Source organism: Salmo salar, unplaced genomic scaffold (genome assembly GCF_905237065.1).
Source record: "Salmo salar unplaced genomic scaffold, Ssal_v3.1, whole genome shotgun sequence".
Taxonomy (NCBI): Eukaryota; Metazoa; Chordata; class Actinopteri; order Salmoniformes; family Salmonidae; genus Salmo; species Salmo salar.
In genome coordinates this window covers 71,309-97,728 of record NW_025548050.1, presented here as the reverse complement: position 1 = coordinate 97,728, position 26,420 = coordinate 71,309, and the positions used below count along the sequence as shown (strand labels likewise).

Here is a 26,420-nt window from a genome sequence, read left to right as displayed (position 1 = left end):
ACTAGCATCACAACTACTAGCATCCCAAATTAATATAACCACTAGCATCACAACCACTAGCATCCCAAATTAATATAACTACTAGCATCACAACCACTAGCATCACAACCACTAGCATCCCAAATTAATATAACCACTAGCATCCCAAATTAATATAACCACTAGCATCCCAAATTAATATAACCACTAGAATCACAACCACTAGCATCCCAAATTAATATAACCACTAGCATCCCAACCACTAGCATCCCAAATTTATATAACCACTAGCATCCCAAATTAATACAACCACTAGCATCCCAAATTAATATAACCACTAGCATCACAACCACTAGCATCCCACATTAATACAACCACTAGCATCCCAAATTAATACAACCACTAGCATCCCAAATTAATATAACCACTAGCATCACAACCACTAGCATCACAACCACTAGCATCCCAAATTAATACAACCACTAGCATCACAACCACTAGCATCCCAAATTAATACAACCACTAGCATCACAACCACTAGCATCCCAAATTAATATAACCACTAGCATCCCAAATTAATATAACCACTAGCATCACAACCACTAGCATCACAACCACTAGCATCCCAAATTAATACAACTACTAGCATCCCAAATTAATACAAACACTAGCATCACAACCACTAGCATCCCAAATTAATATAACCACTAGCATCCCAAATTAATACAACTACTAGCATCCCAAATTAATACAACCACTAGCATCACAACCACTAGCATCCCAAATTAATACAACCACTAGCATCACAACCACTAGCATCCCAAATTAATATAACCACTAGCATCCCAAATTAATACAACTACTAGCATCCCAAATTAATACAACCACTAGCATCACAACCACTAGCATCCCAAATTAATACAACCACTAGCATCACAACCACTAGCATCCCAAATTAATACAACCACTAGCATCACAACCACTAGCATCCCAAATTAATACAACCACTAGCATCCCAAATTAATACAACCACTAGCATCCCAAATTAATATAACCACTAGCATCACAACCACTAGCATCCCAAATTAATACAACCACTAGCATCCCAAATTAATATAACCACTAGCATCCCAAATTAATACAACCACTAGCATCCCAACCACTAGCATCCCAAATTAATATAACCACTAGCATCCCAAATTAATACAACCACTAGCATCACAACCACTAGCATCCCAAATTAATATAACCACTAGCATCACAACCACTAGCATCCCAAATTAATATAACCACTGGCATCACAACCACTAGCATCCCAAATTAATACAACCACTAGCATCACAACCACTAGCATCCCAAATTAATACAACCACTAGCATCCCAAATTAATATAACCACTAGCATCCCAACCACTAGCATCCCAAATTAATATAACCACTAGCATCCCAAATTAATACAACCACTAGCATCACAACCACTAGCATCCCAAATTAATACAACCACTAGCATCCCAAATTAATATAACCACTAGCATCCCAAATTAATATAACCACTAGCATCCCAAATTAATACAACCACTAGCATCCCAAATTAATACAACCACTAGCATCCCAAATTAATATAACCACTAGCATCCCAACCACTAGCATCCCAAATTTATATAACCACTAGCATCCCAAATTAATACAACCACTAGCATCCCAAATTAATATAACCACTAGCATCCCAACCACTAGCATCCCAAATTAATATAACCACTAGCATCCCAAATTAATACAACCGCTAGCATCCCAAATTAATATAACCACTAGCATCCCAAATTAATATAACCACTAGCATCCCAACCACTAGCATCCCAAATTAATATAACCACTAGCATCCCAACCACTAGCATCCCAAATTAATATAACCACTAGCATCCCAAATGAATACAACCACTAGCATCACAAATTAATATAACCACTAGCATCCCAAATTAATACAACCACTAGCATCCCAAATTAATATAACCACTAGCATCACAACCACTAGCATCCCAAATTAATACAACCACTAGCATCACAACCACTAGCATCACAAAAATGTATTTTTTGCAATGTGGCTGACGGACCAGATCAGAATGTTTAGCTGAAGATATTGGGCTAACATCTGTTGGGCTAACATCTGTTGGGCTAACATCTGTTGGGCTAACTGGGCTAACATCTGTTGGACTAACATCTGTTGGGCTAACATCTGTTGGGCTAACATCTGTTGGGCTAACATCTGTTGGACTAACATCTGTTGGGCTAATCTGTTGGGCTAACATCTGTTGGGCTAACATCTGTTGGGCTAACGTTTAGGCTATTTCTTCACATTATAAGTGCAGCAACACACACACGGCAGTAGGCTGTAAGCGTGTATGTTCCATTACTGCAAATGCAATTATGAATGTAATGCTTTTATTATAAAGGTGCATTTTTATGGTGAAAATCTTCCCAAACATGAAACTCACGCTCTGCTTATGTATGTCAGTTAGGCTCTACACCCGCTTCATTTTAACAAGTTATTTGGCCACTTTAGTTGTGATATAAACCTTATTAAACATATAGGCCTATGGGCTAGGCTACATGAGGTGTGATACTAACCTTATTAAACATATAGGCCTATGGGCTAGGCTACATGAGGTGTGATACTAACCTTATTAAAACATATAGGCCTATGGGCTAGGCTACACGAGGTGTGAGACTGATTCAAAAAGTCGCAAAAAAAGGCATTGTTTATCAATTAATAATATATATATATCATTCACATGTGATATGCTAATATTGTCACCCATCAGACTATAATTGATTTCATCTTGTCTTTACGTATATTAAATAATATATGTGGGACATTTGTTTTGATTTAGAATGGACCATTATAATCACCTGTCTGGAAACAGGAGCAGCGGGAAAATACATCTAATTTATGCACTTAAATAGCGAATGGAGGATGCTTTTCCTATGGTTCATTTTCATTCCAGGTAGGCTATACTCCAGGTACTGTTCTATTCTGACCCAGGTACTGTTCTATTCTGACCCAGGTACGGATCTATTCTGGCCCAGGTACTGTTCTATTCTGGCCCAGGTACTGTTCTATTCTGGCCCAGGTACTGTTCTATTCTGCCCCATTCTGGCCCAGATACTGTTCTATTCTGGCCCAGGTACTGTTCTATTCTGGCCCAGGAACGGATCTATTCTGGCCCAGGTACTGTTCTATTCTGACCCAGGTACTGTCTATCCCAGAGTCTATTCTGACCCAGGTACTGTTCTATTCTGACCCAGGTACGGATCTATTCTGACCCAGGTATGGATCTATTCTGGCCCAGGTACTGTTCTATTCTGACCCAGGTACGGATCTATTCTGGCCCAGGTACTGTTCTATTCTGGCCCAGGTACGGATCTATTCTGGCCCAGGTACGGATCTATTCTGGCCCAGGTACTGTTCTATTCTGACCCAGGTACGGATCTATTCTGGCCCAGGTACTGTTCTATTCTGGCCCAGGTACGGTTCTATTCTGGCCCAGGTACGGATCTATTCTGGCCCAGGTACTGTTCTATTCTGACCCAGGTACTGTCTCTTATTTGCCAGGTACTGTTCTATTCTACGCCAGGTACGGATCTATTCTGGCCCAGATACTGTTCTATTCTGGCCCAGGTACTGTTCTATTCTGACCCAGGAGCGGATCTATTCTGGCCCAGGTACTGTTCCTATTCTGACCCAGGTACTGTTCTATTCTGACCCAGGTACTGTTCTATTCTGACCCAGGTACTGTTCTATTCTGGCCCAGGTACGGTTCTATTCTGGCCCAGGTACTGTTCTATTCTGACCCAGGTACTGATCTATTCTGGCCCAGGAACTGTTCTATTCTGACCCAGGTACTGATCTATTCTGACCCAGGTACTGATCTATTCTGACCCAGGTACTGTTCTATTCTGGCCCAGGTACTGTTCTATTCTGACCCAGGTACTGTTCTATTCTGGCCCAGATACTGTTCTATTCTGGCCCAGGTACTGTTCTATTCTGGCCCAGGAACGGATCTATTCTGGCCCAGGTACTGTTCTATTCTGACCCAGGTACGGATCTATTCTGACCCAGGTACTGTTCTATTCTGGCCCAGGTACTGTTCTATTCTGACCCAGGTACTGTTCTATTCTGACCCAGGTACAGATCTATTCTGGCCCAGGTACTGTTCTATTCTGGCCCAGGTACTGTTCTATTCTGACCCAGGTACTGTATTCTGACCCAGGTACTGTTCTATTCTTATTCTGACCCAGGTACTGTTCTATTCTGACCCAGGTACTGATCTTTCTGCCCAGGTACTGTTCTATTCTGGCCCAGGTACTGTTCTATTCTGTACACTACCTCAAGACTCTCTGTTATCCCGCAGCTCTCAATCTCTCTCTCTGTCTCTCTCTCTCTCTCTCTCTCAGAATAATTCTCTCTCTCTCTCTCTCTCTCTCAGAATAATTTTTCTCTGTTTCTCTGTGTCTCTCAAGTCAATTCAAGAGGCTTTATTGGCATGGGAAACGTGTTTACATTGCCAAAGGAAGTGAAATGGATAAAAATGAACAGTAAACATTACACTCACAAGTTTCAAAGGAATAAATACATTTCAATGTGCAAAAGGGAAAATAAATCAACATAAATATGGGTTGTATTTACAATGGTGTTTGTTCTTCACTGGTTGACCTTTTCTTGTGGAAACAGGTCACAAATCTTGCTGCTGTGATGTCACACTGTGGTATTTCACCCAATAGTTATGGGAGTTTATCAAAATTGGATTTGTTTTGTAATTCTTTGTGGATCTGTGTAATCTGAGGGAAATATGTGTCTCTAATATGGTCATACATTTGGCAGGAGGTTAGGAAGTGCAGCTCAGTTTCCACCTCATTTTGTGGGCAGTGTGCACATAGCCTGTCTTCTCTTGAGAGCCAGGTCTGCCTACGGCGGCCTTTCTCATTAGCAAAGCTATGCTCACTGAGTCTGTACATAGTCAAAGCTTTTCTTAATTTTGGGTCAGTCACAGTGGTCAGGTATTCTGCCAAGTAGCATTCCAGCTTGCTCTGTTTTTTGGTAAATTCTTTCCAATGTGCCAAGTAATTATATTTTTGTTTTCTCAGGATTTAGTTGGGTCTTCTTCTCTCTTTATCTCTCTATCTCTCTCTGTATCTCTCTCGCTCCCTATCTCTTTCTCCCTCCCTCTCTCTGGGGGAAGTTTCCGGGACAAATAAGAGCTTCATAAATGTCAGATGGTAATGTTTGAAGGCTGAAGGGCCTGTAACTATGTCAGGTGTGTCCCTGTATAGCTGGTGTGTAGACAGCAGTGAGTTTTTACCCAGCCCCACTAAATCACATTACAGAGAATGTGTTGAGTCAGGGATATGTTGTCTGCTGCTCAGCTGCCTTTATATTAAACATAACAACTGAGGTGGTTGTGTTTACTCTCGCTCTCTCTCTGTGTGTGTGTGTGTGTGTGTGTGTGTGTGTGTGTGTGTGTGTGTGTGTGTGTGTGTGTGTGTGTGTGTGTGTGTGTGTGTGTGTGTGTGTGTGTGTGTGTGTGTGTGTGTGGTGTGTAAAGAGTTGAAGGAGATGTGCCATAGAGAAACAGACATTCTTAACAAGGTTAATGTGTGATGTTGGTCTACAGTACGGACAGCGCTCCTATTCAACACAAATACATGGATTAGTAAGATAAATGATGTGTAATCGCCGTCAGAGTCCAAGACGTAAACACAAGTCTCCCTGATTACATTTCAAATGGGACCACATTCCAGGGGCTCGTCCAGGACAGCGGGAGGGACGGAAGCGTCATGGAGGCTGTGTGTGTGTGTGTGTGTGTGTGTGTGTGTGTGTGTGTGTGTGTGTGTGTGTGTGTGTGTGTGTGTGTGTGTGTGTGTGTGTGTGTGTGTGTGTGTGTGTGTGTGTGTGTGTGTGTGGTGGAGGCTGAGGTTGGTAATGGTAATGATCTCCTCAGAGCAGACATACAGACGGTGGGAAACTCAGGAATGTTGGACCATTTCCGACTGAAACTCGGCAAGACTTTCCTAATCCGAGGAGAACAGAGCTACAGCCCTGGCGACACCGGCCCAGCTGGGTTGCATCTCTTGTGTACAAAACAGGAGATAATATTTAGACTTTTTTCGACATTTTTTACATTTACATTTTAGTCATTTAGCAGACGCTCTTATCCAGAGCGACTTACAAATTGGTGCATTCACCTATAATATCCAGTGGAACAACCACTTTACAATAGTGCATCTAAATCTTTTAAGGGGGGGGTTAGAAGGATTACCTTATCCTATCCCAGGTATTCCTTGAAGAGGTGGGGTTTCAGGTGTCTCCGGAAGGTGGTGATTGACTCCGCTGTCCTGGCGTCGTGAGGGAGCTTGTTCCACCATTGGGGTGCCAGAGCAGCGAACAGTTTTGACTGGGCTGAGCGGGAACTGTGCTTCCTCAGAGATAGGGAGGCGAGCAGGCCAGAGGTGGATGAACGGAGTGCCCTTGTTTGGGTGTAGGGCCTGATCAGAGCCTGAAGGTACGGAGGTGCCGTTCCCCTCACAGCTCCGTAGGCAAGCACCATGGTCTTGTAGCGGATGCGAGCTTCGACTGGAAGCCAGTGGAGAGAGCGGAGGAGCGGGGTGACGTGAGAGAACTTGGGAAGGTTGAACACCAGACGGGCTGCGGCGTTCTGGATGAGTTGTAGGGGTTTAATGGCACAGGCAGGGAGCCCAGCCAACAGCGAGTTGCAGTAATCCAGACGGGAGATGACAAGTGCCTGGATTAGGACCTGCGCCGCTTCCTGTGTGAGGCAGGGTCGTACTCTGCGAATGTTGTAGAGCATGAACCTACAGGATCGGGTCACCGCCTTGATGTTGGTGGAGAACGACAGGGTGTTGTCCAGGGTCACGCCAAGGCTCTTAGCACTCTGGGAGGAGGACACAAGGGAGTTGTCAACCGTGATGGCGAGATCATGGAACGGGCAGTCCTTCCCCGGGAGGAAGAGCAGCTCCGTCTTGCCGAGGTTCAGCTTGAGGTGGTGATCCGTCATCCACACTGATATGTCTGCCAGACATGCAGAGATGCGATTCGCCACCTGGTTGTCAGAAGGGGGAAAGGAGAAGATTAATTGTGTGTCATCTGCATAGCAATGATATGAGAGACCATGTGAGGATATGACAGAGCCAAGTGACTTGGTGTATAGCGAGAATAGGAGTGGGCCAAGAACAGAGCCCTGGGGGACACCAGTGGTGAGAGCACGTGGTGCGGAGACAGATTCTCGCCACGCCACCTGGTAGGAGCGACCTGTCAGGTAGGACGCAATCCAAGCGTGGGCGGTGCCAGAGATGCCCAGCTGAAGGCATCTCTTCGACAGGAGCTAGCAGGCCACTTGAGGTTTTGTTAATAGTGTACCCACATGCTACAGGTTTCACAGATGCGGGGTCAGTTATATAGAAGAGAAATAGCCTTGTAGTGTTGTCATAAACAGTGCAGGGTGAGAAGCAGCTGTAGCAACATTTTAACCTCTATCTGTACTTCCATGTAAGAACACTCATTTTCATTTCCTGTTTGAGAACATCTCCTGTTGGTGAGCGGGACCCTGGTGAGGAGGAGATGAGGGCCAATGGAAAACGCCCTGAGCACCCTCAAAGAGCTCCCAGCATGCTTAGCATCTAGCCTGAATGCAGGCAAACACACAGACACACAGACACACACACACTGCTACTAGTGTTTCCCTGTGGGACAGACCTGGCATCACTGTCAACTTCTATCGTACATTTAGTTCTATATTGCATAGGCCAACTGCTTTTGAATACATTTAACTGTTGTTTTTGGATGGGGTGAGATGGGATTTTGATATTGCCCTAGTTTTTTTACCTTGCATAGTGGCACAGAACATTGAGTAGAGTACAATTTACAATATTGACCTCTCTGAATATCTTCGTCTTTGTACAATCCCCTGAAACAGTATGTTGTCTATAGACCCTGAAACGTTCTACAGTATGTTGTCTATAGACCCTGAAACGTTCTACAGTATGTTGTCTATAGACCCTGAAACGTTCTACAGTATGTTGTCTATAGACCCTGAAACGTTCTACAGTATGTTGTCTATAGACCCTGAAACGTTCTACAGTATGTTGTCTATAGACCCTGAAACGTTCTACAGTATGTTGTCTATAGACCCTGAAACGTTCTACAGTATGTTGTCTATAGACCCTGAAACGTTCTACAGTATGTTGTCTATAGACCCTGAAACGTTCTACAGTATGTTGTCTATAGACCCCTGAAACGTTCTACAGTATGTTGTCTATAGACCCTGAAACGTTCTACAGTATGTTGTCTATAGACCCTGAAACATTCTACAGTATGTCTATCTATCTCTCTCCCTCTCTATCTATATCATTCTCTCTTTAAGCTGCAGTGTGGGTTTTAATAGAGGAGAGTAGTGAAATATGCTGCTGTGTAGTTAAGGTAATGTATTGAGCTTGTGGCACAAACAAAACAAGACACACACACACACACATACACACACATACACACACACTCTTCTCCTGAACACAGAGGGAGAGTAAATATGTTTGTCACCTTTAAAACGTTCCCCCTTCGTCAGGCTGGGCTGAATAGATCCTTTGTATATCATTAGCTGGTACTCACTGGCCCTCACAGGGCTTAGTTTGGCTGGTGCAGTCTGGAGGAGAGAGGAGAGGAGGAGGGGAGAGGAGGAAGGGAGAGGGGAGGAGGAAGTAGAGGAGGAGGAGGGGAGGAGGGGAGAGAGGAGAGGAGGAGGGGAGAGGGGAGGAGGAAGTAGAGGAGGAGGAGGGGAGGAGGAGAGAGGAGGAGGAAGTAGAGGAAGAGGGGAGAGGGGAGGAGGAGGGGAGGGGAGGAGGAAGTAGAGGAGGAGGGGAGAGAGGAGGAGAGGGGAGGAGGAGGGAGGGGAGGGAGGAGAGGAGGAGGGGAGAGGGGAGGAGGAGGAGGAGGAAGTAGAGGAGGAGGGGGAGGGAGGAGTGTGAAACTTAACCCCGTCCTGTCTGGATGGCTGTAGTTTGTCTTCACCTCTGTCCTACATCAATGCTGCATCATGGAGTGGGGATACTATGTACCAATCTATTTAGTGGAGTAAGTACTGTTTATAGTGATTATGTGTTCTAGTTGTTCCTGTTACATTTACACAGTCATGTGGTCTGTTGATTGATGAGTTTATGACTGTAGGCTTTTGAGTGACTTTAAATCTCCGTGACACCAGTTCATTCTCAGTATGAGTATCAACCTGTTAGTCAGCCACTCAGTAGTTGGTCAGTAGTGTACAGTCATCCCACTCTGGGCTGAGAAGTCTTGCTTCTCCATTTGTGGTTGTAGTCATTGTTCCTGCCTGTCGGGGTGTGAAAGCACTCGGTCCCTCTTCCCTGACCAGACCAACTCCAGTGTGGGGGCTATGATTTGGTTCTGTCCGCTCTTATGAGACTGACATAGATACACACACAGTCTTACGTAGTTAACCTTGTGGTGACATATAGTTCAGTACCATTCAAAATCCTATTTTCCTTACCCTAACCTAAAACCTAACCTTAACCCTAAACCTAACCCTAGCTCCTAACCCTAGCTGCTAACCTAACCCTAAAACTAAACCTAGCTCCTAACCCTAGACCTAATTCTAACCTTAACCCTAAACCCTCTAGAAATAGCATTTGATCTTGTGGGGACCAACAAAATGTCTCCAGTTGGTCCAATTTTTGTTTGTTTAGTATTCTTATGAGGACTTCTGGTCCCCCCAAGTATAGTTAAACACGTCCACACACACACACACACACACACACACACACACACACACACACACACACACACACACACACACACACACACGGTTTCGTGACTATCTGTTCCCAGAGTAGCAGAGACACCAGAGAGTAGCAGAGAGTAGCAGAGAGTACCAGAGAGTAGCAGAGAGTAGCAGAGAGTACCAGAGAGTACCAGAGAGTACCAGAGAGTAGCAGAGAGTAGCAGAGAGTACCAGAGTAGCAGAGACACCAGCAGTGGAGGAGATGCTGGTAAAATAAGTTAGTCCTTGACATTCACCTGAACTGACGGGGATAACGGGGCTATGAGCTCTCTAACACAGAGGAACAGGGCAGTGAGAGGAGGAGACCTCTCTAACACAGAGGAACAGGGCAGTGAGAGGAGGACCTCTCTAACACAGAGGAACAGGGCAGTGAGAGGAGGAGACCTCTCTAACACAGAGGAACAGGGCAGTGAGAGGAGGAGACCTCTCTAACACAGAGGAACAGGGCAGTGAGAGGAGGAGACCTCTCTAACACAGAGGAACAGGGCAGTGAGAGGAGGAGACCTCTCTAACACAGAGGAACAGGGCAGTGAGAGGAGGACCTCTCTAACACAGAGGAACAGGGCAGTGAGAGGAGGAGGACCTCTCTAACACAGAGGAACAGGGCAGTGAGATGAGGAGACCTCTCTAACACAGAGGAACAGGGCAGTGAGAGGAGGAGACCGCTCTAACACAGATGAACGGGGCAGTGAGAGGAGGAGACCTCTCTAACACAGAGGAACAGGGCAGTGAGAGGAGGAGACTTCTCTAACACAGAGGAACAGGGCAGTGAGATGAGGACCTCTCTAACACAGAGGAACAGGGCAGTGAGAGGAGGAGACCTCTCTAACACAGAGGAACAGGGCAGTGAGAGGAGGAGACCTCTCTAACACAGAGGAACAGGGCAGTGAGAGGAGGAGACCTCTCTAACACAGAGGAACAGGGCAGTGAGAGGAGGAGACCTCTCTAACACAGAGGAACAGGGCAGTGAGAGGAGGAGAGCCTCTCTAACACAGAGGAACAGGGCAGTGAGAGGAGGAGACCTCTCTAACACAGAGGAACAGGGCAGTGAGAGGAGGAGACCTCTCTAACACAGAGGAACAGGGCAGTGAGAGGAGGAGACCTCTCTAACACAGAGGAACAGGGCAGTGAGAGGAGGAGACCTCTCTAACACAGAGGAACAGGGCAGTGAGAGGAGGAGACCCCTCTAACACAGAGGAACAGGGCAGTGAGAGGAGGAGACCTCTCTAACACAGAGGAACAGGGCAGTGAGAGGAGGAGACCTCTCTAACACAGAGGAACAGGGCAGTGAGAGGAGGAGACCCTCTAACACAGAGGAACAGGGCAGTGAGAGGAGGAGACCTCTCTAACACAGAGGAACAGGGCAGTGAGAGGAGGAGACCTCTCTAACACAGAGGTGCTTTGAGAGTGTTTGTGTTTGTGTGTTTGTGTGTGTGTGTATGTGTGTGTGATTACAACATGTCTATATGTACTTACTTTATATGTATGGAGATTGAGAAAGAGAGAGTAACAGAAACAGAAGGGATATTCACTGCACAGCAGCAGGAGAGAGAAACAGAAGGGATATTCACTGCACAGCAGCAGGAGAGAGAAACAGAAGGGATATTCACTGCACAGCAGCAGGAGGGAGAAACAGAAGGGATATTCACTGCACAGCAGCAGGAGAGAGAAACAGAAGGGATATTCACTGCACAGCAGCAGGAGAGAGAAACAGAAGGGATATTCACTGCACAGCAGCAGGAGAGAGAAACAGAAGGGATTTTCACTGCACAGCAGCAGGAGAGAGAAACAGAAGGGATATTCACTGCACAGCAGCAGGAGAGAGAAACAGAAGGGATATTCACTGCACAGCAGCAGGAGAGAGAAACAGAAGGGATATTCACTGCACAGCAGCAGGAGAGAGAAACAGAAGGGGATTTTCACTGCACAGCAGCAGGAGGGAGAAACAGAAGGGATATTCACTGCACAGCAGCAGGAGGGAGAAACAGAAGGGATATTCACTGCACAGCAGCAGGAGGGAGAAACAGAAGGGATATTCACTGCACAGCAGCAGGAGAGAGAAACAGAAGGGATATTCACTGCACAGCAGCAGGAGAGAGAAACAGAAGGGATTTTCACTGCACAGCAGCAGGAGGGAGAAACAGAAGGGATATTCACTGCACAGCAGCAGGAGGGAGAAACAGAAGGGATATTCACTGCACAGCAGCAGGAGAGAGAAACAGAAGGGATATTCACTGCACAGCAGCAGGAGAGAGAAACAGAAGGGATTTTCACTGCACAGCAGCAGGAGAGAGAAACAGAAGGGATATTCACTGCACAGCAGCAGGAGAGAGAAACAGAAGGGATATTCACTGCACAGCAGCAGGAGAGAGAAACAGAAGGGATATTCACTGCACAGCAGCAGGAGAGAGAAACAGAAGGGATATTCACTGCACAGCAGCAGGAGAGAGAAACAGAAGGGATATTCACTGCACAGCAGCAGGAGAGAGAAACAGAAGGGATATTCACTGCACAGCAGCAGGAGAGAGGAGTTGGTTTGTCTACAAAACACTATAATAACCAGCAGGGTCACACGGCAACTCCCTGCCAATCAGAGACAGACTGCCTCCCTGCCAATCAGAGACAGATTGCCTCCCTGCCTGAAGAGCAGTGCAGAGAGTGTGAGAGAGAGAGAGAGAGAGAAAGGAGGAGAGAGAGATGTAAGGAGTGTGGGGGTATACTGCATCTTGCGGGAGGGACGCCTTTCTCTCTTTTCTCTCTCTCTATTGCGTGAAACTTCTCTCTCTCTCTTCCCCCCTGCCTTATCGCTCTTCCTCTCCCTCTCTCTTCCTCTCTCTCTATCTCTGTGAGCATAGTTCTTCCTGTAGTCTGAGCCTGAGAGCACTGAGCTCTCTCTCTCTCTCTGTGTGTCTTGAGTTGTGTTCTGACCATGAGGACTCTCCATAGGTTGAAGTTGATGAGTTCCCCAGCCTCAGTGACCTGGGGAAGAGTGACAAGGCAGCCTTGGAGGAGAGAGGGACACAGCAGAGAAAAGCTGGGGCTAACGCCACCTGGAACAGGTACTGTAGTCTACACTCTGTGTGTGTGTGTGTGTGTGTGTGTGTGTGTGTGTGTGTGTGTGTGTGTGTGTGTGTGTGTGTGTGTGTGTGTGTGTGTGTGTGTGTGTGTGTGTGTGTGTGTGTGTGTGTGTGTGTGTGTGTGTGTGTGTGTGTGTGTGTGTGTGTGTGTGTGTGTGTGTGTGTGTGTCTCACCCTGCTTTGTGTCAGTCAGTGAACAGGAGGTACTGTACTTGCTCCTTCCTTGTTGTGAAACTCCACTGACCGTTAGAAAGGCCAGAGATGTGGTTGTTTGTCAGTCAGTCGGCTCTGTCTATGTCCCTGTCCTGTACTCTGAGATCTACACAGCTCAGTCTATGTCCCTGTCTGTACTCTGAGATCTACACAGCTCTATGTCCCTGTCCTGTACTCTGCGATCTACACAGCTCAGTCTATGTCCCTGTCCTGTACTCTGAGATCTACACAGCTCAGTCTATGTCCCTGTCTGTACTCTGAGATCTACACAGCTCTATGTCCCTGTCCTGTACTCTGCGATCTACACAGCTCAGTCTATGTCCCTGTCCTGTACTCTGAGATCTACAGCCAGCTCAGTCTATGTCCCTGTCTGTACTCTGAGATCTACACAGCTCTGTCTATGTCCCTGTCCTTTACTCTGAGATCTACACAGCTCTATGTCCCTGTCTGTACTCTGAGATCTACACAGCTCTGTCTATGTCCCTGTCCTGTACTCTGAGATCTACACAGCTCAGTCTATGTCCCTGTCCTGTACTCTGAGATCTACACAGCTCTATGTCCCTGTCTGTACTCTGAGATCTACACAGCTCAGTCTATGTCCCTGTCCTGTACTCTGAGATCTACACAGCTCAGTCTATGTCCCTGTCTGTACTCTGAGATCTACACAGCTCTATGTCCCTGTCCTGTACTCTGAGATCTACACAGCTCTATGTCCCTGTCCTGTACTCTGAGATCTACACAGCTCTATGTCCCTGTCCTGTACTCTGAGATCTACACAGCTCAGTCTATGTCCCTGTCCTGTACTCTGAGATCTACACAGCTCTATGTCCCTGTCTGTAATCTGAGATCTACACAGCTCTATGTCCCTGTCCTGTACTCTGAGATCTACACAGCTCTATGTCCCTGTCCTGTACTCTGAGATCTACACAGCTCTATGTCCCTGTCCTGTACTCTGAGATCTACACAGCTCTGTCTATGTCCCTGTCCTGTACTCTGAGATCTACACAGCTCTATGTCCCTGTCCTGTACTCTGAGATCTACACAGCTCTGTCTATGTCCCTGTCTGTACTCTGAGATCTACACAGCTCTATGTCCCTGTCCTGTACTCTGAGATCTACACAGCTCTATGTCCCTGTCCTGTACTCTGAGATCTACACAGCTCAGTCTATGTCCCTGTCCTGTACTCTGAGATCTACACAGCTCAGTCTATGTCCCTGTCCTGTACTCTGAGATCTACACAGCTCTGTCTATGTCCCTGTCTGTACTCTGAGATCTACACAGCTCTGTCTATGTCCCTGTCCTGTACTCTGAGATCTACACAGCTCTGTCTATGTCCCTGTCCTGTACTCTGAGATCTACACGTCTCTCTCTGGGATTTCCTTGAGAATGTCACACTGAATAAGCATTACTATAAGCATTACTGCCATCACTATTCCTAGTCTCATAAAGCAACTTCCCAAATCAGAAAGGTCATTCATTCCTCAGTGACTTACAGACTGTGTTGCAGACCTGGGATCAGTGTGCTACGTGATGACCTAAATATAACTGAGCAGAGAACTCTGAATAACTAACAAGACTTCCACTAGTCACATCATATATACTAGCACGTTTACAGTACGTTTACAGCACGTTTACAGCACGTTTACAGCACGTTTACAGCACGTTTACAGAACATTTAAAGCACATTTACATCACGTTAACAGTACATTTACAGAACATTTACATCATGTTTACAGAACATTTAAAGCACATTTACATCACGTTAACAGTACATTTACAGAACATTTACATCATGTTTACAGAACATTTAAAGCACATTTACATCACGTTTACAGTACATTTACAGAACATTTAAAGCACATTTACAGAACATTTAAAGCACATTTACATCACGTTAACAGTACATTTACAGTTCATTTACATCATGTTTACAGAACATTTAAAGCACATTTACAGAACATTTAAAGCACATTTACAGAACATTTAAAGCACATTTACAGTACGTTTACAGTACATTTACGACATTTACAGCACGTTTACAGTACATTTACAGTACATTTACGACACATTTACAGCATGTTTACAGTACATTTACAGTACATTTACGACACATTTACAGCACGTTTACAGTACATTTACAGAACATTTAAAGCACATTTACAGAACATTTAAAGCACATTTACATCACGTTAACAGTACATTTACAGTACATTTACATCATGTTTACAGAACATTTAAAGCACATTTACAGAACATTTAAAGCACATTTACAGTACGTTTACAGTACATTTACGACATTTACAGCACGTTTACAGTACATTTACAGTACATTTACGACACATTTACAGCATGTTTACAGTACATTTACAGTACATTTACGACACATTTACAGCACGTTTACAGTACATTTACAGCACATTTACAGCACGTTTACAGAACATTTAAAGCACATTTACATCACGTTTACAGTACATTTACAGCACGTGTACAGTACACTACAGTGTAGGAATAAGAAGTGTAGTTTACTTCAGAAGTGGCTTGTGCAATATTTATGACAGCCCTTTGCTTGTATTTTTCACCTTTTATAAAAACAGCGGTCAACGAAAGGATAAGTGTTTATTTTTACTCAAAACACATCAACAATGGTGCTGTAGTACGGAAAATACGTGAAGATGATGGACTCTGAGTTAGCTGGACGTTCCAGCATCAGATCTATACAATAGTTGACATTATGAGTGATTCAGTCTGATTCATTATTATAGCTAGCTCCCATGTAGTTAAAGGGTGAATCATTACTGAACTTGATATGACTAGCCCAGGGGCGTCCCCTAGCCTGAGATGAACTAACACCCTAGCAGGTCAACTCATGGGCTAATTGAGGTTATGGAAATGTTAGTTAATTTAATGTCATTATGTGTCAACCCCCAGCACCATCACTAGACGGTATTGAGTTAATGGTTATGATGCTGTGGTTAATGAATACATGAGCATTGACTAAGGGTAGCGAACGCTAGATTGAAGGATGGATGGATGGATGGATGGATGGATGGATAGATGGCTGGCTGTGTGGATGATAGATGGCTGGATGGATTGACAGATGGCTGGATGGATGGATAGATGACTGGCAGTGTGGATGGATAGATGGCTGGATGGATGGATAGATGGATGTGGGGATGGATGGATGGCTGTGGGGATGGATGGATGGCTGGCTAGATGGATGGATGGCTGGGGGATGGATGGATGGCTGGCTGGATGGATGGCTGTGGGGATGGATGGATGGCTGGCTAGATGGATGGATGGCTGTGGGGATGGATGGCTGGGGGGATGGATGGATGGCTGTGGGATGGATGGCTGGCTGTGGGGATGGATGGCTGGCTAGATGGATGGATGGATGGATGGCTGTGGGGATGGATGGATGGCTGGCTAGATGGATGGATGGCTGGCTGGATGGATGGCTGGCTAGATGGATGGATGGATGGCTGTGGGGATGGATGGCTGTGGGGATGGATGGATGGCTAGATGGATGGATGGCTGTGGGGATGGATGGATGGCTGGCTAGATGGATGGATGGCTGTGGGGATGGATGGATGGCTGTGGGGATGGATGGATGGCTGGCTAGATGGATGAATGGCTGTGGGGATGGATGGATGGCTGTGGGGATGGATGGATGGCTGTGGGGATGGATGGATGATGGCTGTGGGGATGGATGGATGGCTGTGGGGATGGATGGATGGCTGGCTAGATGGATGGATGGCTGTGGGGATGGATGGATGGCTGGCTAGATGGATGGATGGATGGCTGTGGGGATGGATGGATGGCTGGCTAGATGGATGGATGGCTGTGGGGATGGATGGATGGCTGTGGGGATGGATGGATGGCTGGCTAGATGGATGGATGGCTGTGGGGATGGATGGATGGCTGGCTAGATGGATGGATGGCTGTGGGGATGTGAATGTATTGTGTGATTGATAACTAGACTGTATGTTCTGATCATCTCTTTCTATTGTATTGTTTGTTTGTTTGTTTGCTGCAGCTCCTTTCTCCCCTGCTGTACTCTAACACTGTGTGTGTGTGTGTGTGTGTGTGTGTGTGTGTGTGTGTGTGTGTGTGTGTGTGTGTGTGTGTGTGTGTGTGTGTGTGTGTGTGTGTGTGTGTGTGTGTGTGTGTGTGTGTGTTCCTGCAGCATCCACAATGCGGTGATAGCTGTGTTCCAGAGGAAAGACCTGGGAGAGAATGACCTCTACATCCTCAATGAGGGAGTCAGGTGACATACAGTATAACCTCTACCTATACACTTCTATTGCTCTCTCTCTCTCTCTCTCTCTTCCTCTCTCTCTCTCTCTCTCTCTCTCTCTCTCTCCCTCTCTCTCTCTCTCTCTTTCTTTCTCTCTCTCTGTTTCTCTCTCTGTTTCTCTCTCTCTGTTTCTCTCTCTGCCTCTGCCAGTCACCCTCTTTCTCATCTCTCCTCACAACTCTAATAACCACAGCTCTAAGAATGATCCTGCTGTTAGTAAAACAACACAGTAGACAGAGTTTCACCTGTTTCACCTTCCTGGTAAACACAGAAGAAATTACCAGAAAGTGAGATCTGTGAAAAGCAAATTGAATAGCATATTTCAAATGGTTTGACTTGGTGGTGGTGATGGTGCTAACTAGTGTTATCTTTACATATGCATGAGCAGCTCTTTGTACATCAGGCTCAAAGGATTCAATTTAACTGGCGTGATCAAAGCATTCTGCCTTGTTTTAACTGTAAATTGATATTGACTTGCCTTCCGTTTTGAGGTTGCGGTGTAAATGTGAGAATGTGTTGCCAGGGTGGAATGGAAAAACAATATGCCTGTTATACAGTCATACACCCACTCCCCACATATGCACACAATAACAAGGCAAACCCACAAACACATATGTTCATAGAACCTGCCTAGTGTTTCAGCGCTCATTAGAATTGCCACTCAGTGACATGTAGTGTGCCGTTTTTAACCACTTCTTAGAACATCAAATCAAATCAAATGTATTTATATAGCCCTTCTTACATCAGCTGATATCTCAAAGTGCTGTACAGAAACCCAGCCTAAAACCCCAAACAGCAAGCAATGCAGGTGTAGAAGCACGGTGGCTAGGAAAAACTCCCTAGAAAGGCCAAAACCTAGGAAGAAACATAGAGAGGAACCAGGCTATGAGGGATGGCCAGTCCTCTTCTGGCTGTGCCGGTTATAGATTATAACAGAACAATGCAGGTGTAGAAGAACATGTTCCTAATGGTTGAATCGTTGAGTAAAATGTCGGCACATTCACACACAACTCTGTGCTTGAAGAAGTGAAGTTGGTAAGACTACAGGATTGATGCGAATTGAGGTTTTTGTCTCTCTTTCTCTCTCTCTCTCTTTCTCTCCCTGCCTCCCTCATACAGTGCATTCGGGAAAATATTCAGAAGCCTTGAATTTTTCCAGACTTTGTTACATTACAGGCTTATTCTAAAATTGATTAAATAAACATTTTTCCTCATCAATCTACACACATTACCCCATAATGACAAAGCGAATACAGGTTTGTAGAAATGTTAGCGAATTTATTAAAAAGAAAAAACAGAAACCTTATTTACATAAGTATTCAGACCATTTGCTCTTAGATTCAAAATGTAGCTCAGGTGCATCCTGTTTCAATTGATCATCCTTGAGATGTTTCTACAACTTGATTGAGTCCACCAGTGGGAGAAACTTCCAGAAGGACAACCATCTCTGCAGGAATCCAACCATCTCTGCAGGACACCAGTCATGCCTTTATGGTTGAGTGGCCAGACGGAAGCCACTCCTCAGTAGAAGTCACAGGCAGGCCCACTTGGAGTTTGCCAAAAGGCACCTAAAGACTCTCAGACCATGAGAAACAAGATTCTCTGGTCTGATGAAACCAAGAGTGAACTCTTTGGCCTGAATGCCAAGCGTCACGTCTGGAGGAAACCTGGCACCATCCCTACGGTGAAGCATGGTGGTGGCAGCATCATGCTGTGGGGATGTTTTTCAGCGGCAGGGACGGGGAGACTAGACAGGATTGACGGAAAGATGAACAGAGCAAAGTACAGAGAGATCCTTGATGAAAACCTGCTCCAGATCGCTCAGGACCTCAGACTGGGGCCAAGGTTCACCTTCCAACAGGACAACGACCCTAAGCGCACAGCCAAGACAACACAGGAGTTGCTTTGGGACAAGTCTCTGAATGTCCATGAGTGGCCCAGCGAGAACCCGGACTTGAACCCGATCTAACATCACAGAGCTTGAGAGAATCTGCAGAGAAGAATGCAAGATTCTCCCCAAATACTGGTGTGCCAAGCTTGTAGTGTCATATCCAAGAAGTTTTGAGGCTGTAATCGCTGCCACAGGTGCTTCAACAAAGTACTGAGTCCAGGGCTGACATCCTAGTCTTTCTGTAGGTCTGGACGAGGTCCAGGGCTGACATCCTAGTCTTTCTGTAGGTCTGGACGAGTCCAGGGCTGACATCCTAGTCTTTCTGTAGGTCTGGACGAGTCCAGGCTGACATCCTAGTCTTTCTGTAGGTCTGGACGAGTCCAGGGCTGACATCCTAGTCTTTCTGTAGGTCTGGACGAGTCCAGGGCTGACATCCTAGTCTTTCTGTAGGTCTGGACGAGTCCAGGCTGACATCCTAGTCTTTCTGTAGGTCTGGACGAGTCCAGGGCTGACATCCTAGTCTTTCTGTAGGTCTGGACGAGTCCAGGGCTGACATCCTAGTCTTTCTGTAGGTCTGGACGAGTCCAGGGCTGACATCCTAGTCTTTCTGTAGGTCTGGACGAGTCCAGGGCTGACATCCTAGTCTTTCTGTAGGTCTGGACGAGTCCAGGGCTGACATCCTAGTCTTTCTGTAGGTCTGGACGAGTCCAGGGCTGACATCCTAGTCTTTCTGTAGGTCTGGACGAGTCCAGGGCTGACATCCTAGTCTTTCTGTGGGTCTGGACGAGTCCAGGGCTGCCATCCTAGTCTTTCTGTAGGTCTGGACGAGTCCAGGGCTGACATCCTAGTCTTTCTGTAGGTCTGGACGAGTCCAGGGCTGACATCCTAGTCTTTCTGTAGGTCTGGACGAGTCCAGGGCTGACATCCTAGTCTTTCTGTAGGTCTGGACGAGTCCAGGGCTGACATCCTAGTCTTTCTGTAGGTCTGGACGAGTCCAGGGCTGACATCCTAGTCTTTCTGTAGGTCTGGACGAGTCCAGGGCTGACATCCTAGTCTTTCTGTGGGTCTGGACGAGTCCAGGGCTGACATCCTAGTCTTTCTGTAGGTCTGGACGAGTCCAGGGCTGACATCCTAGTCTTTCTGTAGGTCTGGACGAGTCCAGGGCTGACATCCTAGTCTTTCTGTAGGTCTGGACGAGTCCAGGGCTGACATCCTAGTCTTTCTGTAGGTCTGGACGAGTCCAGGGCTGACATCCTAGTCTTTCTGTAGGTCTGGACGGAGTCCAGGGCTGACATCCTAGTCTTTCTGTAGGTCTGGACGAGTCCAGGGCTGACATCCTAGTCTTTCTGTAGGTCTGGACGAGTCCAGGGCTGACATCCTAGTCTTTCTGTAGGTCTGGACGAGTCCAGGGCTGACATCCTAGTCTTTCTGTGGGTTTGGATGAGTCCAGGGCTGACATCCTAGTCTTTCTGTAGGTCTGGACGAGTCCAGGGCTGACATCCTAGTCTTTCTGTAGGTCTGGACGAGTCCAGGGCTGACATCCTAGTCTTTCTGTAGGTCTGGACGAGTCCAGGGCTGACATCCTAGTCTTTCTGTAGTTCTGGACGAGTCCAGGGCTGACATCCTAGTCTTTCTGTAGGTCTGGACGAGTCCAGGGCTGACATCCTAGTCTTTCTGTGGGTCTGGACGAGTCCAGGGCTGCCATCCTAGTCTTTCTGTAGGTCTGCGAGTCCGGCTGACATCCTAGTCTTTCTGTAGGTCTGCGTCCGTCTGCTCCTAGTCTTTCTGTGTTCTGGACAGTCTAGTCTGTCCTAGTCTTTCTGTATGTCTGGACGAGTCCAGGCTGACATCCTAGTCTTTCTGTGGGTTTGGATGAGTCCGGCTGACATCCTAGTCTTTCTGTGGGTTTGTATGTGTCCAGGTCTGACATCCTAGTCTGGTGAGCCATAGCAGGGCTACTCTGTCTCGTCTGTCTGTCTGTCTGTCTGTCTGTCTGTCTGTCTGTCTGTCTGTCTGTCTGTCTGCTCTGTCTGTCTGTCTGTCTGTCTGTCTGTCTGTCTGTCTGCCAAAGAAAGAGTCTCAAACCATGTTGCCATGTTAGTATGTTGCCATGTTGCCATGTTGCCAGCTTAGTATGTTGCCATGTTAGTATGTTGCCATGTTGCCATGTTGCCAGGTTAGTATGTTGCCATGTTCAAGTATGTTGCCATGTTCTAGTATGTTGCCATGTTAGTATGTTGCCATGTTGCCAGGTTAGTATGTTAGTATGTTGCCATGTTAGTATGTTGCCATGTTAGTATGTTAGTATGTTGCCATGTTAGTATGTTGCCATGTTAGTATGTTGCCATGTTACTATGTTAGTATGTTGCCATGTTAGTATGTTGCCATGTTAGTATGTTGCCATGTTGCCAGGTTAGTATGTTGCCATGTTAGTATGTTGCCATGTTAGTATGTTGCCATGTTGCCAGGTTAGTATGTTGCCATGTTAGTATGTTGCCATGTTGCTAGGTTAGTATGTTGTCATGTTGTGTTGCCTGTTAGTATGTTGGCATGTTGCCAGGTTAGTATGTTGCCATGTTAGTATGTTGCCATGTTAGTATGTTGCCATGTTGCCAGGTTAGTATGTTGCCATGTTAGTATGTTGCCATGTTGCTAGGTTAGTATGTTGTCATGTTAGTATGTTGCCATGTTAGTATGTTAGCATGTTGCCATGTTAGTATGTTGCCATGTTAGTATGTTGCCATGTTGCCATGTTAGTATGTTAGTATGTTGCCATGTTAGTATGTTTTGCCATGTTGCCATGTTAGTATGTTAGTATGTTGCCATGTTAGTATGTTGCCATGTTAGTATGTTGCCATGTTGCCATGTTAGTATGTTGCCATGTTAGTATGTTGCCATGTTAGTATGTTAGTATGTTGCCATGTTAGTATGTTGCCATGTTGCCAGGTTAGTATGTTGCCATGTTAGTATGTTGCCATGTTAGTATGTTGCCATGTTACTATGTTAGTATGTTGCCATGTTAGTATGTTGCGCTGCAGTATGTTGCCATGTTAGTATGTTAGTATGTTGCCATGTTAGTATGTTAGTATGTTGCCTGTTAGTATGTTAGTATGTTAGTATGTTAGTATGTTGCCATGTTAGTATGTTAGTATGTTGCCATGTTAGTATGTTAGTATGTTGCCATGTTAGTATGTTGCCATGTTAGTATGTTGCCATGTTGCCAGGTTAGTATGTTGCCATGTTAGTATGTTGCCATGTTAGTATGTTAGTATGTTGCCAGGTTAGTATGTTGCCATGTTAGTATGTTAGTATGTTGCCATGTTAGTATGTTAGTATGTTGCCATGTTAGTATGTTGCCATGTTAGTATGTTAGTATGTTGCCATGTTAGTATGTTGCCATGTTAGTATGTTAGTATGTTGGCATGTTAATATGTTAGTATGTTAGTATGTTAGTATGTTGCCATGTTAGTATGTTGCCATGTTAGTATGTTGCCATGTTAGTATGTTAGTATGTTGCCATGTTAATATGTTAGTATGTTAGTATGTTGCCATGTTAGTATGTTGCCATGTTAGTATGTTGCCATGTTAGTATGTTAGTATGTTGCCATGTTAGTATGTTGCCATGTTAGCATGTTAGTATGTTGCCATGTTAATATGTTAGTATGTTAGTATGTTAGTATTTTGCCATGTTAGTATGTTGCCATGTTAGTATGTTGCCATGTTAGTATGTTAGTATGTTGCCATGTTAATATGTTAGTATGTTAGTATGTTGCCATGTTAGTATGTTGCCATGTTAGTATGTTTCTTGACATTTGGGATGTTACACGGCACATTGTACTTCCACCCATAGACATGTTCAAACATACAGACAAGCATCAAACAGGCACACTAAGCAAGCAGGCAAGTAAGCATACACACACACACACACACACACACACACACACACACACACACACACACACACACACACACACACACACACACACACACACACACACACACACACACACACACACACACACACACACACACACACACACACACACAGACAAACAAACACCCTTCACATTCACCCTGATGCGCGTATAAGAGGTTGTTCCTTGCATTAGACATAGCCTAGGGTTATGGTTGGACTTCAGACTATAATGCCATGATGTTGTAAATTCACAGAAGTCTTATTACATATGACTCTCTGCTTCAACATAATGAGGCTGTTTCCATTGCATGGCTTATTTCTTATCAAGCCCAATCCTGTAGAGCGCTGTGTGTGTGTGTGTGTGTGTGTGTGTGTGTGTGTGTGTGTGTGTGTGTGTGTGTGTGTGTGTGTGTGTGTGTGTGTGTGTGTGTGTGTGTGTGTGTGTGTGTGTGTGTGTGTGTGTTACATTTATGAATGTAGTGTTTGTATTGGACATAACAGTCTACAGACTTAATAAAGCGTGATGGCTTGGGGACATGTCAGCCCTGCAGATTACTGGAGTATAAATGATTAAACTCAACAACACAGACATTCTACTGTTTCCATGATACGTACCACAGTGCTACAGTACTTAGACAGGCTAGTATGGTGTGGACACAGCTCTCTCATTTCCTGAATCTGGAGCTACCTGACCTAACACAGTAACATACACAACCTGCTGTTTGACAGCTAGAATAAAGGGCAGCTTGGTGCTTTGACAAATATCTTTGTCGTCATGGCCATTATCCCAATGATTTATAGTTTATAAACTGATTCAATGTGTTGCATTTCAACTGCTGTTAAATTGTGTCGGGGAAATAAAGTACTAAGTCTCCTCGGAACGAGTCAGCTGAGTAACTAGGCTGTTGAACATGACTCTAAACCCTGTCTTCCAGTCAGCTGAGTAACTAGGCTGTTGAACATGACTCTATATCCTGTCTTCCAGTCAGCTGAGTAACTAGGCTGTTGAACATGACTCTATATCCTGTCTTCCAGTCAGCTAAGTAACTAGGCTGTTGAACATGACTCTATATCCTGTCTTCCAGTCAGCTAAGTAACTAGGCTGTTGGACATGACTCTAAACCCTGTCTTCCAGTCAGCTAAGTAACTAGGCTGTTAAACATGACTCTATATCCTGTCTTCCAGTCAGCTAAGTAACTAGGCTGTTGGACATGACTCTAAACCCTGTCTTCCAGTCAGCTGAGTAACTAGGCTGTTGAACATGACTCTATATCCTGTCTTCCAGTCAGCTGAGTAACTAGGCTGTTGAACATGACTCTATATCCTGTCTTCCAGTCAGCTAAGAAACTAGGCTGTTGGACATGACTCTATATCCTGTCTTCCAGTCAGCTAAGTAACTAGGCTGTTGAACATGACTCTATATCCTGTCTTCCAGTCAGCTAAGTATAACTAGGCTGTTGGACATGACTCTAAACCCTGTCTTCCAGTCAGCTGAGTAACTAGGCTGTTGGACATGACTCTATATCCTGTCTTCCAGTCAGCTGAGTAACTAGGCTGTTGGACATGACTCTAAACCCTGTCTTCCAGTCAGATTAGAAACTCTGTCAGTCCGTTGCTGCTGTACCAGACATGATGGGTCATTTCCTGTGTGGTTATGAGGAGCCCTGTGACCTTATCGTTATGGGATGTGAAAAAGGAAGCACCTGTCTTACTCTCCAGTCCACCACAGGACAGTGGTGTAAAGCACTTAAGTAAAAATACTTTAAAGTACTACTTACGTCGTTTTTGAGGTATCTGTGCTTTACTATTTATATTTATGACAACTTTTACTTCACTACATTCCTAAAGCAAATAATGTACATTTTACTCCATACATTTTCCCTGACACCCAAAGTACTCGTTACATTGTGAATGCTTAGCAGGACAGAAAAGAAGGCTTAAAAATCCTTCTTTAACCTGTCTCTCTCCTTCATCTACACTGATTGAAGTGGATTTAACAGGTGACATCAATAAGGGATCATAGCTTTCACCATGTCATGCAAAAGACCAGATGTTCTTAATGTTTTGTAAACTCAGTGTATAGATATGCCTTGGCTTTGACCAATCCCTCCTCCATTTCCCTAACCTTTAATGAGTAGGGTACGACACAGTGTTCATAGAGCAAGTAAGGTGTTGGTGTTGTCACTGGGCTGAGCAAGTGGGCTTAGGGGTGGGAAAGGGTACAGAGGAGTGACATGTGGTGGCATGAGAGTGAGAAGGGTGAGGAAAGAGAGAGAGGCAGTGAGAAGGGTGAGGAAAGAGAGGTAGTGATAAGGGTGAGGAAAGAGAGGCAGTGAGAAGGGTGAGGAAAGAGAGGCAGTGAGAAGTGTGTGGGAAGAGAGGCAGTGAGAAGGGTGAGGAAAGAGAGAGAGCAGTGAGAAGGGTGAGGAAAGAGAGGGAGGCAGTGAGAAGAGTGAGGAAAGAGAGCGAGGCAGTGAGAAGGGTGAGGAAAGAGAGAGGCAGTGAGAAGGGTGAGGAAAGAGAGAGAGGCAGTGAGAAGGGTGAGGAAAGAGAGTGAGGCAGGAGAAGGGTGAGGAAAGAGTGAGGCAGTGAGAAGGGTGAGGAAAGAGAGTGAGGCAGTGAGAAGGGTGAGGAAAGAGAGAGAGGCAGTGAGAAGGGTGAGGAAAGAGAAAGAGGCAGTGAGAAGGGTGAGGAAAGAGAAAGAGGCAGTGAGAAGGGTGAGGAAAGAGAGAGAGGCAGTGAGGAAAGTGTTGAAGGAGACAGGAACAATGTGGCATAGTGTGTCTAGCCTCTGCTTCTGTGTGTCCACCCATTTCAGTATGGAGGTCAGGAGGGACTGAGACCACCCAGTTCAGTATGGAGGTCAGGAGGGACTGAGACCACCCAGTTCAGTATGGAGGTCAGGAGGGACTGAGACCACCCAGTTCAGTATGGAGGTCAGGAGGGACTGAGACCACCCAGTTCAGTATGGAGGTCAGGAGGGACTGAGACCACCCAGTTCAGTATGGAGATCAGGAGGGACTGAGACCACCCAGTTCAGTATGGAGATCAGGAGGGACTGAGACCACCCAGTTCAGTATGGAGGTCAGGAGGGACTGAGACCACCCAGTTCAGTATGGAGGTCAGGAGGACTGAGACCACCCAGTTCAGTATGGAGATCAGGAGGGACTGAGACCACCAGTTCAGTATGGAGG

At 45.6% G+C, this 26,420-nt stretch overlaps 1 pseudogene; it reads left to right on the top strand.

Moving 5' to 3' along the window:
- LOC106594897 (proline-rich protein 5-like) overlaps window positions 1-26,420 on the top strand; it is a 66,848-nt pseudogene that overhangs the window by 13,418 nt on the left and 27,010 nt on the right.